At 32.3% G+C, this 18,043-nt stretch overlaps 1 protein-coding gene across 2 annotated transcripts in view; it reads left to right on the top strand.

The window, feature by feature from the left end:
• The window catches only part of LOC140445095 (calcium release-activated calcium channel protein 1-like), a 145,824-nt gene that overhangs the window by 62,615 nt on the left and 65,166 nt on the right, over positions 1-18,043 (top strand). Inside the window, exon 1 of one of the 2 annotated variants that reach the window (XM_072536911.1) lies at positions 1,444-1,661. The exons of the other annotated variant lie outside the window; for it this stretch is intronic. The gene's annotated coding sequence lies outside the window, so the exon portion shown is untranslated. Of the gene's footprint in view, positions 1-1,443; positions 1,662-18,043 lie in introns of those variants that run through there. 2 annotated transcript variants of the gene reach the window in all.

The following is an 18,043-nucleotide window of genomic DNA, read 5'->3' as shown; positions in this document are numbered from 1 at the left end:
CACCAATTATAGATACAATAATTGTTTTCGGACTGATCATACCTATTTAGTTTAGTTAAATATTTCAGTTGAGTTATTTTTATTATTAAATAAACTTAAAGATTTATAATTTAGAATCGCTACTAATTAATGTTTTTTACTATAATATATCTTAATATATTTAATCATTTATTCTAACATCAGAAATTATTAAAATAAAATATTTTCGAGGTCATCCGTATAATTATGACTGAAGTCAAATAGACACGTCTAATAACTAGCCTTATCTCGTACTATCTCACAACTTAATCTGTCTTCTATCCTTTCCGCTATTTTGCCGGGTGGTAAGACACTCATCACTGTATATACATTAATATACATTATACATCAGGATATAGAAAGGAAAGGGCACAAGAGGTATTGTTAACCATCTCAACCAGTTAAACTTCCAGAATGTAATGTTTCTAGAACAAATAGTTTAAAACCAAGATGGTTTTGTCGGAGGTGAGTTTGTTACCTAATGCGTCAAAATATATATATAACCGGACTTTATTTTACTTATAACTTACCTTACTTTTTCATGCGTTGATGAGTTTTATTAAAGTCTTTAAATAAATTTCTATAGGTTTTCCATGAAAAACTTACCATTATTCGGTTATTCAACATTATATGTGTGTGTTCCATGAATAAAAGTCTACTTTCAAACAGAAATATCTATGTTAATATTAAGTTTACAGTAATGGTAAAAAGCTGATCTTTTTGTTTTATAAGCTTCATTTTATATCCAAACAAATTTTACGATAAAATCTACATTTTTGGAGTTATTTGCGAAAAACCGTTTAAACATGCTTTTTGGGCGTGTAATTTGTGAACTTTTAGGTCATGAATATCTATTCAAATCAAATGTTGACTTTTCGAAAAAAAAAAAACTCTAAAGAACATCGTTGTCTTAAAATTCACTATTCTAGCACCTACCATAGTTTTTTTGATTAACTTTTTTCATCCCCGAGTTGGGGTGGTAACCACCCCCAGAGGAAACACACAGATTGGCATAGGGTAGATTTTGATCTTTGATGTATTTTTAACTACTGTCAAAATTTCAACTAAATCGATGTATATTAAAAAAAATCAGAGGTTTTCTTTTATTTTAACCGTTATATCCTGGACTATGTAATAAGTTTTAAAAGTTTAAAAATTATTCCAAACTGAAAATTATGGACTTTTGCAGTAGTTTCACGATATATCGTTTAAAAGTATTTCAGTAATATTCCACTTCCACATGAGATTAGTATAGCAAACTGTTTTAAAAATAACTCTTAAGACACTGAAGTCCGATTTTTCCAATAACCTCTTGAGTTCCAATAATGCTGAACTTTACGCTGATTTTGTACTTTCCGTATTACATAAGTACGAAGCACTCTACGTTCAACTGCTATTATTATATCGGTGTACTTTTTTTATAATCGGTTTCTCAGTAATGAAAATACCTGAGTATTATAATTAATTCGGATAAGTGTTGGTCGAAGCTTAACTTGAAAATTCGTACTACATGCAGTTTACTGCTGTGTGCGTGCTGGTTGGGTAACTATCGTCGAATTTTTGGTTGTCCGGCGGAATGTTTTGTGCGTGAGTTGATTATTGTGGTTTAGGTCAAGACTTTCAAATTTCTCCGCGGTTATTGGGTAAGTCTTGTTTATATATCGAAGTGTTTGAACTCTTGATGCGTGCATTATACAATATTAGGCGATTTTTATATAAGTAATTGAAATAATAATTAGTTGTAATAATATAAATTTGAATAAATCAAAACATCTTTGTAATAAATGAACAGCTTATTTTACAAGTTCTAAAAAATTTTTTTGTGAGATCATCATAATAATATATGATTAAATATTTTAAAAATTATAACAATTTTAATGAGTGTGGATCGATAATACTATTGAAGGTGCAAGTAATTATAAGCGCATATTTATTGCGCTTATAATTATATTATAAAATAATAATATATTGGCATTTGATTTATTAAAATATGAATGTTATTGAGATAAATAAAAGTAAACATTAAAAATTAGAACGAAATTACTTCTTATTCGTCGCATCTTTGCTTCTGGCTTTGTCTTCTATCTTCTAAAGGACGTGAACTGAAATTTAGGTCTTCATACATACAGTTTGTTTATGTTTAGATGGGTACAGTCAATTTTTTAATCATGTAGGCACTTAAGCTTAAGATTTTTTTATTTTTCTCTGTCGATCGCTTGTCTTTTCCAATTCTCTATTTTTTCTGGCATTTGCCAATCACATTTTTCTAAATTTTTCCCTTTTTCCTGGTATTTTTAATCCTATCTGTGCAAATAATCTTGACTCTTCCATTCACTATGTGTCCCACCAACCAAAGTAGTCTTGTTTAAATTGTTTCTTTATTCTGAGTCCATTGTATACATTGTAAACTTATTCCTTTATATTTCTACTCAGTCTGTACTTATTTTATTACACCATATCCTTCTCAGGTACACTTAAATTCATTACCAATTAGCATAAATGCCCTCGTAGATAGTACAAACTAATCACCATAATAAAAGCAGATGACAAAAATGCTGGTGATGAGTTTACCTATATACGGTGATGAGTTTACCGATCTTCAAAGGATGCCGCTGATCAGTTTGCTATATCTCGGAGGTTCAAATAATTTTATGGGGGACTATAAAGTCATGAGTTCCTACACTTCTATTTCTTCAAAATATATTCACCATCATCCAGCCCCATTTTCACATCCATTGTTGGATATAGGCCTCCTCCAAACGTCTCCAGTTCTCTCTATCTCTAGCTGCTGCAATCCAGTTTGTTTCTATTCTCCTTAGGTCGTCGGTCCATCGGGTGGGTGGTCTGCCTCGACTTCGCTTGTCGGCTCTTGGTCTCCACTCCAATAATCTCTTCGTCCATCTTCCGTCTTCCATTCTAGCAACATGTCCAGCCCACCTCCACTTTTGTTTATTGATTCGCAGTATAATATCGTCTACGCCAGTTCGTCGGCGTATCTCCTCATTTCTCACGCGATCTTTCAAGGTCAGGCCCAGCATTGATCTCTCCATTTGCCTTTTGTCACCCTCAGTTTTTCGGCAGTAGCTTTCGTTAAAGTTAGGGTCTCTGCTCCGTAGGTCAAGACTGGTAAGATGCATTGGTTAAATGCCTTCCTTTTCAGGTGAATTGGGGTATTTGTTTTAAAAATGTCTCTCATCCTTCCATATGCCGCCCATCCCAACGTGATTCGTCTATTTAGCTCGCAGGTTTGATTGTCTCTGGTTATTCTGATTTCATGACCCAAGTATGTGTATTTATCGATTAATTCTACCTTGTTGTTATTGATCTGTATCTCTTCGCTGGGAACCATATTGGTCATCATTTTGGTTTTCTCGAAATTTATCTCCAGCCCAGTTTCTTGTAGTATGTAATTCAGTTCTTGGAGCATGTCTTTGATCTCTCCCAGATTATCTGACAGAAGCACGATATCGTCCGCAAAACGTAGATGGTTTAATCTTTCTCCATCGATGGATATTCCTTTCTGTTGCCATGTTAGTCTTTTAAATGCATACTCAAGAACGGTAATGAACAGCTTTGGTGACATGGTATCACCTTGCCTGACTCCCCTTTTTATCTTTATTTTATTAGTTGCTGAATGTAGACTTATGGTTGTTGTGGCATCTTCATATATATTTTTAACTATATTACAATATCTGTGGTCGACCCTGCAATCTTGTAGTGCTCTTAAGATGGACGGTAATTCCACTGTATCAAACGCCTTTTTAAAGTCTACAAATATCAATGAAAAGGGACGGTTATATTCGTTAGTTTTTTCTATCAGGTTTTTAGGCACTGCAGGTGATCGTTTGTGCCGTAATTAGGGCGGAAACCGGCTTGTTCCCGAGGTTGGTAAAAATCCAGCTTTGTCTCTAATCTGTTCGTTATTATTCGGGTGTATAATTTATAAAGATGGTTAAGGAGACTGATTGGTCTGTATCTTTCCAGGTCTGCTATATATCCCTTCTTGTGTAAGAGTACAGTTATTGAATTATTTCACTTTGTTGGGATATTTTGATTCCATAGGCATAGATTAAAGAGCTTTTGAATTTTGGTTATCAGTACTGAGCCTCCTATCTTTATCGCTTCCGTGACGACACCGTCCTCCCCCGGAGCTTTGTTATTCTTCATCTTTTTTAGAGCCTTGTAAATTTCGTCCAAGGAGATTTCTGGGATATCTTCGGAACCCTGATTTTGAACCTTCCTCTGCTGATATTCAACTATATCTAGAGTCGATTGGTTGCTATATAATGTCTCATAAAATGATTCCACAATTTGTAACAAATATTCTCTGTTTGATGTGATGTTGCCATTTCTATCCTTGAGTTTGACTATTTGTTTATTTCCATTTGTGAGTTTGCGTCTCATTATTTTCATACTCTTATTTTCCTCAATAGTTTTGATGATTTTCTCTTCTCATCTTTGTATTTTCTTAGGTCTTTTCTGATTTCTCTTGATACTTTCTTGTTCATTTTATTTATATCGTCGTTACTAGAGTTTTCGTCGCTTCTCAGTATTCTTCTTTGTTCCATTTTTTTCTGTGTTTCCAGACTAATTTTTTCTTCCTTCACGCTTTTTGGGCAGCATTTCTTTTGAGCTTCTGTTATTGCTTCTACTATTATGTCATTTAGGATGTTAATATCATTTGTTAATATCAAACATTAACATTAACATCAAATCATTATTAACATTAACATCAAAATATATTCCTTTCCTGTATCTCTATTTTTTAAGGACTTATATAATATGATACATGTTTTGCATCCATAGAGAACCGCTGGCCTTAATATTGTTGTATATGTATATATTTTCTTTTAGCTTTAAGTGATATATTCTTCGATATCAATATATTGTGTAAGAATCTTATACATCTATTAATTTTAGTTAATTTTAAATAAATTTAAAAAATCAACTTTCTTAAAAACTAGTTCTTCTAAATAATTTATTTGTAGTAGTTTTCTCTGACTAGCTTATAGTTTCTATTTTTATGCTACTTATATACACCTATAATTTATCAAACAAAAAATAAAATTAGTCACCCAAAATCAAGCATCGTAAGTGGTCAAAAGTAGCCAAAATCACGTGTCAATCATGAATTCTCAATTTTGAATTTGATAATTGGCGGCGATAAGGTAAGATGGGGCAAGTGCAGAACATTATCATAAAAACCTATCACTTTTGAAATATGGGCTGCCATCTATTATTTGGTATCTTTAATACCCGTGACAACAGTCTTTAACAACAGCGAGCTGCTTTATTACGTTTCACTGATGTTATAGGTACGGTAGTGTCACTTGTGTTTTGCAACTTCTCGAGCAAGGTCACTGATAAAAATTAATCCATTTATATCTACCGAATCTGTGAACATCTTTATATTATTTTTGGTAGGTAAGTATCTTAGGCACAATAGTTTATGATAAACATAATATATTTTTTAAATATTTACTTTTTGACAGTTTTTATTGTTGTACCGCTCTTGCCCCACGTATTTTTAAAGTCGGGGCTAGTGCGGATAAAATTGTGGGGTAAGAGCGGCACATATTACGCACTTGCCCCAAATCTCACAGAGTTTTTCTTTATGCTTTTAGTTCCACCATGGTGAGAAATTACATTCGCAGAAGTAGCAGGGGCAAAGGATATACGAAAGAGAGTTTAAAAATTGCACTGTCGGCAATTAAATCTGGGCAAATGACTTTATACCGAGCTACTAAAGTGTACACAATTCCAAGAAGTACTCTCCATGATCACCTTAAAGGTAGGAGAGGACAAAAAAGTTCCAGCTATGGAAGAACTCAGGACATTCCTCAACAGGAAGAAGAAAAACTAGCAAATGGCCTTCGTACTACGGAAAAATGGGGTTTTGGCCTTTCTAGAAAAGAAGTGTTGCAGGTTGTAGCTGACTTCGTCAAAGAGAATAACATTAAGACACAGTTTAAAGATGGTAAACCAGGAGAAGATTGGTTTCTTAATTTCAAGCGTAGACATAACCTCTCTATTAAAAAACCCCAGAGTGTCGAATTTGCTAGAAAAAAAAACCTTGACCCATTCCTGATCTACAACTATTTTGATTTACTTGAAAACGTTATAGAAGAACTTGGTTTACAAGAACGCCCGTCGCAAATTTGGAACTTGGATGAAAGCAGTTTTTGCACAGATCCGTCAAAAACAAAAATTGTCGGACAAAGGGGAGCTCCATCCACAAGAACTATTAGTGGGCCTGGCAAACAAAATACAACTGTTCTTATGTGCTGCAGCGCAAGTGGCAAAAAAGCACCTCCGCTTATTGTCTTCAAAGGTAAACATGTTTGGGACCAGTGGACTGCTCCGCGTGGCACGGAGTTTTTAGATACTACCTACGCTGCCACTCCTAAAGGGTGGATGGAGACAACTGTATTTAGAAACTATTTTGAAAACAGTTTTTTAAAGTTTATTGGTTCAGAACGACCGGTATTAGTAATTTACGACGGACACGCGAGTCATCTTGGAGCAGATGTCATAAATATAGCTGTTGAAAACCATATTACGATACTTAAGCTCCCTCCTCACACCAGTCATATACTCCAGCCCTTAGATTTGTGTGTATTTAAATCACTGAAGACCCGTTGGGATGCTAAACTTGTTGAATGGCAGAGAAGAAATGTGGGGACCGCTGTAACAAAAAGTATGTTTTCCAAGATGATAGGAGAAATATGGCAGGAAACCAGGCCCGAAATATTAGTGAGTGGTTTCATTAAAGCAGGAATAGTTCCGCTGAATAGGAATATTATTCAGCAAGATTTATTTGACCCAGTGGCTCTCCAACGTTGGCAAAAAACCCGTAACGTGGCTAGGTTTGATGGTCCTGACCTAACTTTGCCTAGTACATCAGCAAAAAATAATGAAAATCCAATCACAGTCGAAGCACAGTCAACTTCCAGCTCGACAGATATACAAACATTTCAAGAAACTGAGAAGATTCTGGATGTTTCATTCGAAGAGTTGTTATTGAGGTCAACCAAACGTGAAAACAATTCTAATTCGAAGAAAAGAAAACGCGTGTGCTTGGGTGCAGAGGTGATAACAAGAGCCGATGTTGAAAAATTTTTAAGTTCAAATACAACAAAAAAATATAAACCAGAAAAAAAAATTAAAAATATTTACAAAAAAAAATTGCTGAAAGCAGTTCCGAAAATGATAATAGTTCTTGATACAGTGATTCAAGCGAAAACAGAATTGTTGAATTTGACGAGCTAAGCAAAAGTGATTTGGAAGAGTTTGATGAAAAAAACCCTACTGACAAACTTACATTTACCAAAATACAAATTGGGGATTTTGTATTAGTAAATTTTCCTGGAAAAAAGAAAATGTTCAAATATGTTTGTTTGGTGAAACAACTGATCAATGGTGATGAAGCCGAAGTAACAGGCTTGAAAAGGCTCACAAATAAGTGCCATTTTATTTTAAAACCCAACGATGTCTGCACTATTCTACTGTCGGACATAGAAACAAAACTACCTGTTCCAAAAATATTAATAACTGCTGATTACGAAAAGTATATTTTTGAGACTGCACCTGAAGTGTTTGAAGCATAGCATAAGTATTTTTTCCAATTATTATTATTTTTTGTTACTGTTAACAGGATTTATTCATTTTGGTACGTTTAGTTTATGTTTTTATTTTAAATAAATATTTTTCAGTCAAAATATCTGAAATTGTTTTGACTCTCTCCTAAAAAATATTTCGTAGCATTTTTTTCTTAATATTTTATTAAAGTTAAGCATAAAGAATAAAAATTACATATATGTAGGATTTCTGCACTAGCCCCGTATGGAACACTTATTATTATTAGCAAAAATAATGGCACATTCTGCTCTTACCCCGGATCAGTGGGGCAAGTGCGTAACATGTACTTGCGAAAAAAAATGTATAGGCAAATTTGGTAGGTAATGTATTTTTGTTATCTAAATAGTTTTAATTGGTCGGTTAATAATCACAATTATACGACAGAAGTTTAAAAAAATCTTAATTTGAAAGAGGTAATTTTTGTAGTTAAATGCATATTAACTATGAATTTTTTCGTTCGCACTTGCCCCATCTTACCTTACATTATAACAATAAAATATTATATTTCTGATTATTAGTTTTCATTCACATTAATAATGGGTCGTTTGGGCACGAGTCGACTATATACATGAAGATGTAAAATTCTCAAAGTAGTATATTCTTGTTATTTTAGGATATTCAATAATTTAGTCTATCAATAGAAAGAGTACTAGCAAACGCAGATGCTTGTTTGATATATACCTACCTGCATAAAGTCTTCTAATAACATGCAAAAAATTATTATTTGGAAAAAGTTATACGTCGAGTCATGCATTAAATGAATCATATTCTTACAAATTCAGTCCTTCTCGCAATTGATTCTACGTATTCGACAGTAAACGGAACTAAACACAATTATCAAGATTCAAAGGTTACTTCTGAGAAAAATTTACTTCTTTTGAGACTAAAAATAACCAAGTTAATCTATTTAGTAGCGGCATTAATGTAATAACATTATATCTAAATGCGTTTACACGGCAAAAAAAGATACAACAGATGAATCAACAGCTAAGTTAGCAGCTAAATCAATGATTACTGCAACAAAGCAAATACTTTCATTTTGCAAGCGTCAATAAAAACGAAAAATTCTGCCAAACTGAAATACAAAGTAAACGTTTAACTTGCATGGTATGGAACAGGAATGTAAACACAGCCCAACAAAATAAAAAAATTTGGTGCTTAAGAAATAACGAATTTTAAATATTTTTGACGCTCTGATTTCAAAAATGTCTTCTTTTTTCATAGTAGTTTTTTGAAATCGGTTGTATAATTTTAACTTCACTCGAAAAAATATACAAAGAGGCACTTGGAAATCACCAGACCAACTTACCATATTATGGTAGACTCAAGACACCAATCAAATATAATAAACGTCCACACCAGGAGAGAAGCAAATCAAATTCTGTTCACTACTGGGTCGAAAGTAGAGTAAGAGCCAGAATTTTAAACATAAAAAAGGAAATACGTTCTTAACATCAAAGATACAATGTAGGACTTAAAGATACAAACAAATATAGATAATATAAATAAAATATAAACATCAAACTAGAAAACAGATAGAAATGTGCAAAAACATCATGCAAGAAACATCTGAAAAATTACTAGGCATGGAAGGTAAACAAAAAAAACAAGAACGAATGACGAAGATTGTCAGATTATAACAGAAAGAAAAACAGATGTAACAGAGGCACAGAACCCGACAAGAAGAGAAAAAAATATGAATAAAGAACTTCAAAAATTAAGTAAGTTTTTTCAACAGAGGCAAGAAAATTTTACCAGAAGCTGAACAAAAGCAGATAAGAATTCAAACAGAAGATGTGAAGAGATAAAGAGCGTAATATATGGGTATAACAGCAAGAAAAACTTAAAAAATGGACAGAACATTTTAAGGAAAAACCTGAGGGAAGTGAACCAACTTGGTATACCATTACCAACCACCTTATCGCACGGCATCGTTAAACACAATGGCACCTGTATACTTCTAACACACATTGTGTTTATAACTCTGAGAAAACTAAATATATACTGGCCATATATGCATCCTTTCTTCACTACTAACACGTTTTATTAACTTTAACTTTAACTTTAACTTTATTAAAAGTTATAACGACAGCTAAAGGATACGATAAACAGTGATCATGCATATGACTCATTTCATTTTTTAATTGCTGGACTATACTATCATTGATTTACAATCCCATGTTTCCTGCTGAATCAACTAGTTGAATTGCCACTCTAATCAGCTCTTCCTGCATACTTCGGCTAAGCAAGGTTCCATTTCTCTTGATTTCGGTGTAAGACTTCGAATTATTCCATCTCCCTTCTATTTACTTTCACTTTTCTTATTTCCATCAGTTTTTCTGCTACTTTTTATTTTTTGGTTAAGGTTCTTGCAAGGGATATATCGCTTATAAATAATCTTTTATTGATTATTCTAAAAATTTTCTTGTTTTCTGTCTCTTCATCTCCCTAATATTGTTTTGACGCTATTTTCTTGAAGCATTTTAAAGTAATTACTATTTTAATGAGAATAAGACACAATTGACGGTTAAAGTAAATTTATTGACGTTTCAATTTCCACTTCGGAAATCGTTCTCAAAATCAAACATTCATAAATTAAACAAATTTTGTTTTTTGTTACTTGGTAAAAAATTCTTCTAATAATTTAATTTTATCTGACTCATTTATATTGACAATTCAGACATATAGTATACATTTTAAATTGACGACTTTAAAATGATATTGCCAATATTGCTGAGTTGCGTTCCTGGGACGACTTTATTGTAAAATAGTTTATTCGATTACAAGAAAGCAACTTTAACTTGAGAGTATCCGTCAGAAAAAAATCACGGCATGTAATTCATCTTTAAAAAGACAACCACATGCTATGATGACAGTAAAATAATTCTCCTGTTAGTGATTCCATAGTAAATCATGAGGAAAAAGCCAGGAAAAAAACCTCATAATACTATCCCGACATGGCAAGTATTTGGTCTTACGTTTAGTTTACTTTCAATTCAATTAGTGAATGTTTGTATTTTAAGAACGATTTCCGAAGTGGAAATTAAAACGTCAATAAACTTACTTTAACCTTTAATTGTGCCTTATTCCCATTAAAATAATAATTTCTTAATCTCCCCTCAACACCTCTACCATAGTTATATATGGTGACCATTCTAAGGATCTATACTTTCTTGGATTTAAGTCTAACATTATACAGTAGACTCCCTCTATAACGAGAACTGAAATGGCAGACTAATTACCTCGTTATAAGCGGATCTCGTTATATCCAACAATAATAGTACTGTGCATACATATGAATATGTAGTTTTCTAAAACATTAACTTTTTATAAATTTTGAATAAAATCCTTTATAAAAAGGTATATAAAAAACCCAGTTGGGCTATGTTAAATTGGCAAAACGTTTTCGGAATAAGTATTCCATCATCAGTACCAAGTTAATACATGGATGTAGCCACTAAATATGGGGTTACAAACCCTTTAAAAATTGCTAATTTAAATTTAGTTTACATAATGTCTGTTTTACAATTTAGATGGTAAAGTTACCGTTGGATTGGTAACATGGTGACATATGACTCTGCAATAAGTTGCAAGTCCTGAGACGGTATGTCTACGAGGACTTCAATAAAGCAACTGAGTTGCTTTATTGAAGTCCTCGTAGACATACCGTCTCAGGACTTGCAACTTATTGCAGAGTCATATGTCACCATGTTACCAATCCAACGGTAACTTTACCATCTAAATTGTAAAACAGACATTATGTAAACTAAATTTAAATTAGCAATTTTTAAAGGGTTTGTAACCCCATATTTAGTGGCTACATCCATGTATTAACTTGGTACTGATGATGGAATACTTATTCCGAAAACGTTTTGCCAATTTAACATAGCCCAACTGGGTTTTTTATATACCTTTTTATAAAGGATTTTATTCAAAATTTTTAATATATGGTATACAGCCAAACACAGGAACTTAGTTTCCTTGTGGATATTAACTTTTTATAGTAAAGCCATTCGGAGCAATATAAGATGCTAATAAATATTGTTTGAATGGCGTTTTTAAAACAAAGTTGTTTACTTTTATTGTCAATGAAATGCATTAAAACAAAAAAGAGTTGTTTACTTTTATTGTAAATGATATACGTTAAAACAAAAAGTCTGTATTCTGTAAATATGTATAATGTATAAAGCGTATAAAGTTATTTTGTCATTTTTGACTGCTTTAAATTGTTCAGTATTCTATCTATCATATTTTCTAAAGATGTGAAACAGTTTTATGCTTCTTCATTTGCGTTTTGTCATTGGATAAAGTTTCTGACAACCTTTAAAACACTTTCCACATCTTGTCTATTAGGACCCATATTATTACGTGTGAATGGTCAACCCAATACAATGACACTTGTGAATCATAAATTTTACATTTCCGACTAAGAATCATAAATTGTAATAAGTTTATTGCGGGCGGCCCGCAGTTAAAAAGGGTATTTATTTATAGCTATGGCCGGGCCAAAACGTAAAAAACACGTTTTTCAATCTTTTTTCTCTCGTTATAAGCAAATTTACCTCGCTATAGAGGGTTACAGTTCAATACAAATTTCAAGGGACATCTAATGTACCTCGTTATAAGCGAAACCTCGTAATAACCGTGTACGTTATAGAGGGAGTATACTGTATATTAAGTTTTTGAATATGATTCACCTGTTTTTATTTAATAATACTTGTTATCGTTTACTATTCATCTTAATGTCCATCACTGTATTTTTTTCATTTCCTGTTATCTTTTCACAGCTTTTTTTCTGACGTCTTTTATAATTACAATAATTGTTATTCCTATAGTTTTGCCATTATTCTCTGATCATGTATTGATTGACAATACTGCTGCAATAATATAAGCAGGTTCCATTAATTACATGACCAATAATAGTTTCATTATGACAAATATAAGGTAACAAAGATTGACTTTACTTTAATATTTAGTTAGTATAATATGTTTTATGTTGATTATATAGACTATTTTCTTATTTTTATTTATCATATATCTAACTTTTCACCATCTATAAAACTAATGGGAATTTTCGATAATGTTTGGAACATGGGCACGTGCCTAGGGTCCGTAATTTTTTGGGCCCGAAAATTATGTTTTTAATTTTTATAATTAGTCTTTATTTTTATTAAACAGAAAAACGTGCTCGTTTATCAAATCATAGTAGTAACTTGATATTATTTCCAACCTATCGTTCGTCCATTTACGGGTACTATAAACCAAAACTTTTACTTTTAGAAGATGAAGCTGCTCAAAATGTTAAGATGTTATGTTACGTTTTTTCTGTCTTGCTGGACAATGGAAAGTTGGACAATGGACTTTGAAATATAAAAAAGAATAGATGCCTTTGAGATGAACATATACAGACGAATGTTGAGAATCCCTTGGGTACAAAGAGTTACTAATGTTGAGGTACTTCGTCGCATGTGTAAACAAAAAGAATTACTAAGAATTATCAAAGAGAGGAAAATGCAATACTTGGGTCATGTGTTGAGAGTAGAAAGATATCAATTACTTTAAGTTATACTGGAAGGAAAAGTACAGGGCAAAAGATCAGTAGGAAGACGCCAGAACTCGTGGCTGAAAGACCTGAGGAGATGGTTCGACCGCTCATCCGCAGAAATATGTCTAGCAGTGGTTTCCAAAACTACAATTGCCATTTGGATCGCCAACCTTCGAAAAGAGACGACGCAATGAGAAGAAGGTTAATATTCTATCATACTTATATGGCTAATAGTCTATTAAAAAAGGAAATATTTTGGATATACTTTATTATGGTTAAATTAAGAAATTTCGAATAAAAATATATTTAACGGATATTTGTGGTTTTAAACAATTTAGTTTATGAACTATTGATTTTTTAGAAACTATACAATTAACTTTTATCATAGTCTTATCATTAATCATAGTCACCAAAAACATATGTTTTTCATAATAATAGTATAAATCCACGTACTTTCGGCGAAGTGCAATGTAATGAATCATTCATAAATTTATTAGGAAATGTAGGTAAGTATGCCTGCAATTTAAAAAAAAAATATTTTGCATGCATCTTGTAAAATAATATTTCATTTGCAAATGTTTAAACCGGAAGTAGAGTAGTAACGAATAAAATGGAGTCAGATGTGTCATTGTATTGTACTTGCATGCAAAGTTTCATGAATAGCATCTTTTGGTACATACCCAAGATACATAAAACAGGATTACCATTGCCACCAATAGTTAGCTCTATCGAATCTTCTCTACAATCACTTCATCGAACGTATAAAAGATGTGACTCTTGAGTCGGGACATTTGTTAGTCAGCTTCGATATGGTTTCACTTTTTACGAATGTTCTTATAGATGAATCATTAGAAATTATAAGCAGAAAGTATCCAATACCACAGGGTACTCTAAATATAACAAAGCACTGCTTAAATAACACATATTTCATATATTATGAGCAAAGATATAAACAAGTTAAAGGAGCACTGATGGGTTCACCACTGTCACCGGTAATAGCAAACCTGTTTGCTAAACAGGAGAGTGCTAAAAAAATACAAAATAGAAACGATATTTAATATCATAGTACCAAGAAAAATCTTAACCATTTTACCATCCGTCAAAACAAAAATATCGTTAGAAAATCAAGGAGTATACGAGATTCCATGTGGGGACTGTGAAAAATCGTACATCGGACAGACCAACCGAAGAATCAATGTTAGACGAGAAGAACATCGAAATGCCATCGAAAGGAGAGAAAAACGTCATCCCTTGCCCAACATGTCTCAAACACAGGACATACAATAAACCTGAATCAAACTACGATGCTAGATAACATTGAAATTAAAAGAAAACGCGAAATCAGAGAATCAATAGAAACAGAAAAAAATCCCAATAGTCTAAACCAAAGAGATGATGCTCAAAGGCTTCCAACAACATGGAAAACGGTATTAAAGAAAAAGTCAAAAATATATCAGACCACAAGACTGACTAGTAGGACCCCCCTACCAACACACGGACAGGACCAATCACAAGAAGCCTTACGGCTTTAACAAGTAAACGCATCGCCCAGGAGAGTCAGTTAACTTCAAGCACAGCAAGAGGCGCTACTACCTGACTTGACAATGGCAAGTGCGACCTTGCCGAAACGTCGTCAAAATAATGGTTTTTATCATAACCAAAATTATTTAACGCTAAGTTAAACCCGGAAAACCACAGAAAAACCCCGTTCTGGACCCATAGGGTGTAGGGCTAAAGAGTATTTTCTCTCCAGCCTATATATTGTTAATATTGTTTAGATAATTTTATAATGGGAATTTTTTAGACGTATTTTGAATTTGTATTACAATTGTTGTACAATGTGAAACCTGTTTAAAAATAAATAAAACACAAAGATATCAGACTCAAACAAAATACAGCACAAAAATGCATACAATTTTTTTATGCATTTCTTTGGCTTTAATAAAGTGTGTTTCCCCCACGAGCATTTACAACTGCTGTCATTCGTTCTCATATTTCTAATAAGTTTATCGATCAGTTGTTGAGACAGTCCCTCCCATTTCTCAATCAAAGTATTGTATATAAGTATTCTGCCTAGTATGTCGTGTATAGGTCTGGGGAACATGCTGGCCAATTCATTTGTCATCCTGGTGCATAAGTCGTGGACTAATACGCACCCTGATGCGCATCGCCTCGCCTTAAAACTGCTTTCAATTTTATTAATGGTCGAGAGATCTGAAAATGCCATAAAAATATAAATATACTTATAAATATGGGACATTTTCTCCTCAGTCTGGTCTCGGATCCCAAATAGGATCACCTGTACCCGGGGAGTCCGAAGTCGGGGCCCTGCTCCGTTCGACAATCTGAGACTCTGTGTGTTTTTCCACCCTCAAAAAGTGTTTTATTTTACTTCCTTGTGTGAGAAACAACACTAACCCGCCCGACAATGGAATTTACGCTGAGGGTTCTTCCAATTGACTGGTCGAAGTCCCTCTGTAAGGCACCGGGGAGTGTTTAAGTGGCCGTGATTTTCTAGGCCCTTACGTCCTATCTGGTGATACATTGTTGTTATATCCACTTATAATAAGAAGTCTCTTACACAGCATGCGATGTGTGGGCTCGCATTATCCGCATTAAAATAAAATTTTCTCTAATGTATGGCGCAAAAGGGTAGTACATAGTCTTGGAGAATATCTCTGATTTATCTATCTTCTGTTAATGCTCCACCATGAATCACCACTAACTCTGTTCGTGCCCCCAAACATACAGCAAGCACACTATAGTTTAACCTCCGCTTAAAGGTACCGTTGTAGTAAAATAGAAGAATCCATTTAGTTCTCCTTCACGACGAAACAATTTTTCTCTACCGTCGACGTAATTTACATAGAAATTGGACCCAACGGTTATCATTCCAATTGGAATATTCTCGACCAAATTGTAATCGCGCTACACGATGATGTCTCTGAAGTTTGGCTTTATTGGCACATATGACTTGGTTAAACGTTTTCTTTCTTGTACCATTCTTCTTACATACTCCCGGTTTGTCTTCCACGACTTACACAACGGTGAATCGCTGATGGTGATTTACCAAACATTGCAGCAAGTTCCCTGTACGTTCGACTATTTTTAAGGCCCTAGCAATATCAGTCGGTATTAAATCACCCATTTAACTTGCCCTTTGCAATAAGACCACTGATAAAAACAAATCAAAAGAAAAATTACTTTCAACAAACTCAAACAAATTAACTTAACAATTAAATAAATCTGCCGGTGTATCTTACAAAATTTTGTAATCTTTGCATTATCCCAAGTCTCTTTAGGTCTTTCTCTGTTTTTGTCGGTTTTCTCTTTTTTTTGTCGATCTCAAAGCTTCAAAATGTAGTCCTCCAAATCAGCCAACTTTGAAACTCGTGGTAGGGACGGAGAGGGAAGGAGCTATTAACTGCATATCCTTGGTTATGAATTTCTACTTTTCTTTTTTTTTAATTTGTAAGTCTTTTTAAGTACATTATAAATAAGCATTATTTAAATGAATAAATTGTTATATAAACTATATAATTTGTGTAAACAATTTTTCTTTCATTTTTTATTTTTTATTAGTAATATTTGAGGTAATTTTTATTGTAAAACATAAATATGTATGATTAATATATATTTCTTCAATAAACTTCGTAATTTATTTATAATAGATTAAAAAAAAACAAACTATCCTATTTAATTATTTCTAAAAATTGGTTTTTGTATGGCTTTGGAAATAAAAAATCTCAAATAAAATAGATTTTATTTTTTACTAACAAGCTATTAGACGAATGGTTAAACTGAAGGTATCAATCATTATATATATATATATATATATATATATATATATATATATATATATATTTATTAAAATATTTATGTAAATTTTTTGTAAATTATATGAATAAAATTTAATAAAAGTAATTATATAACATATCTCTTAATTGGTATATACAAAGCTACAGTGAATTTTAAAAAAAGGACTAACTTTATCCTAAATTTGTCACAGGACAACTTTTTCTTTTTATATTTGTGAAAAAATACAAGCTTGCTAAATACAAAAAATATTTTTTCTATATGCAATTGTTAAAAGTGGTTCTAATTGTGTATAAGAAAAAAATGTTTTTGCGAGATAATTTGCAAGATTTAAAATTATTTTTCTTGTAAAATGTAATATGAAGTTTCTAAGTTCATTTTCAAAAAATTTATTAACATTTATAAAAAAAAGACGAAAAAAGCGAAAATTCACGGTTTTTTTTTACCTTAAGTTAATAACTAATTAAGTCCAAAAATCGCAGAAAACATATAAATTTTAGTTATAAAGGTCCATACTACTCAAAACAACCGTCGTTTTCTGACGGGGTCAGTGTCACAAGAAAAATATTCTCTAACATTAATAATAAAGAGTCAACGAGGAAAGTATAGGCATTCATTAACCAAGTAACAAATTGGACCAATAAATCGCGAATAAAGCATTTATGGACTCAATGAATGAAAGGATTGAAAAAAAAATCCTATATGTATTAACAACCAGCATAATATATTAAATAATTAATTAAATTAAATATTTAAACCCAAATCAAGTACTTTTGTGCTATCACTAATATGATTTGTAACTGAAATACAAGTTATACTGTTAAGATTTAATTATTTTGAATAAAAGTAGTATCTCTTTATAGTTCGTCCCAATCCCTTCTTTCAGTGCGTCATAGTTGATCGAATTCTTTCGAACACATTAAGCTAGAAGTGACAGAAAAAAACGTGAGTGTGTAATTATTATACATAGAACTTAGAAAATTATTTATCGTAAAGCTAATTCTTTTTACGGATGTATAATTGGTT

Source organism: Diabrotica undecimpunctata, chromosome 7, assembly GCF_040954645.1.
Source record: "Diabrotica undecimpunctata isolate CICGRU chromosome 7, icDiaUnde3, whole genome shotgun sequence".
In the NCBI taxonomy this organism is placed as follows: domain Eukaryota; kingdom Metazoa; phylum Arthropoda; class Insecta; order Coleoptera; family Chrysomelidae; genus Diabrotica; species Diabrotica undecimpunctata.
Note: the sequence above shows the minus strand (reverse complement) of the source record. Positions and strands in the feature narration are given on the sequence as shown.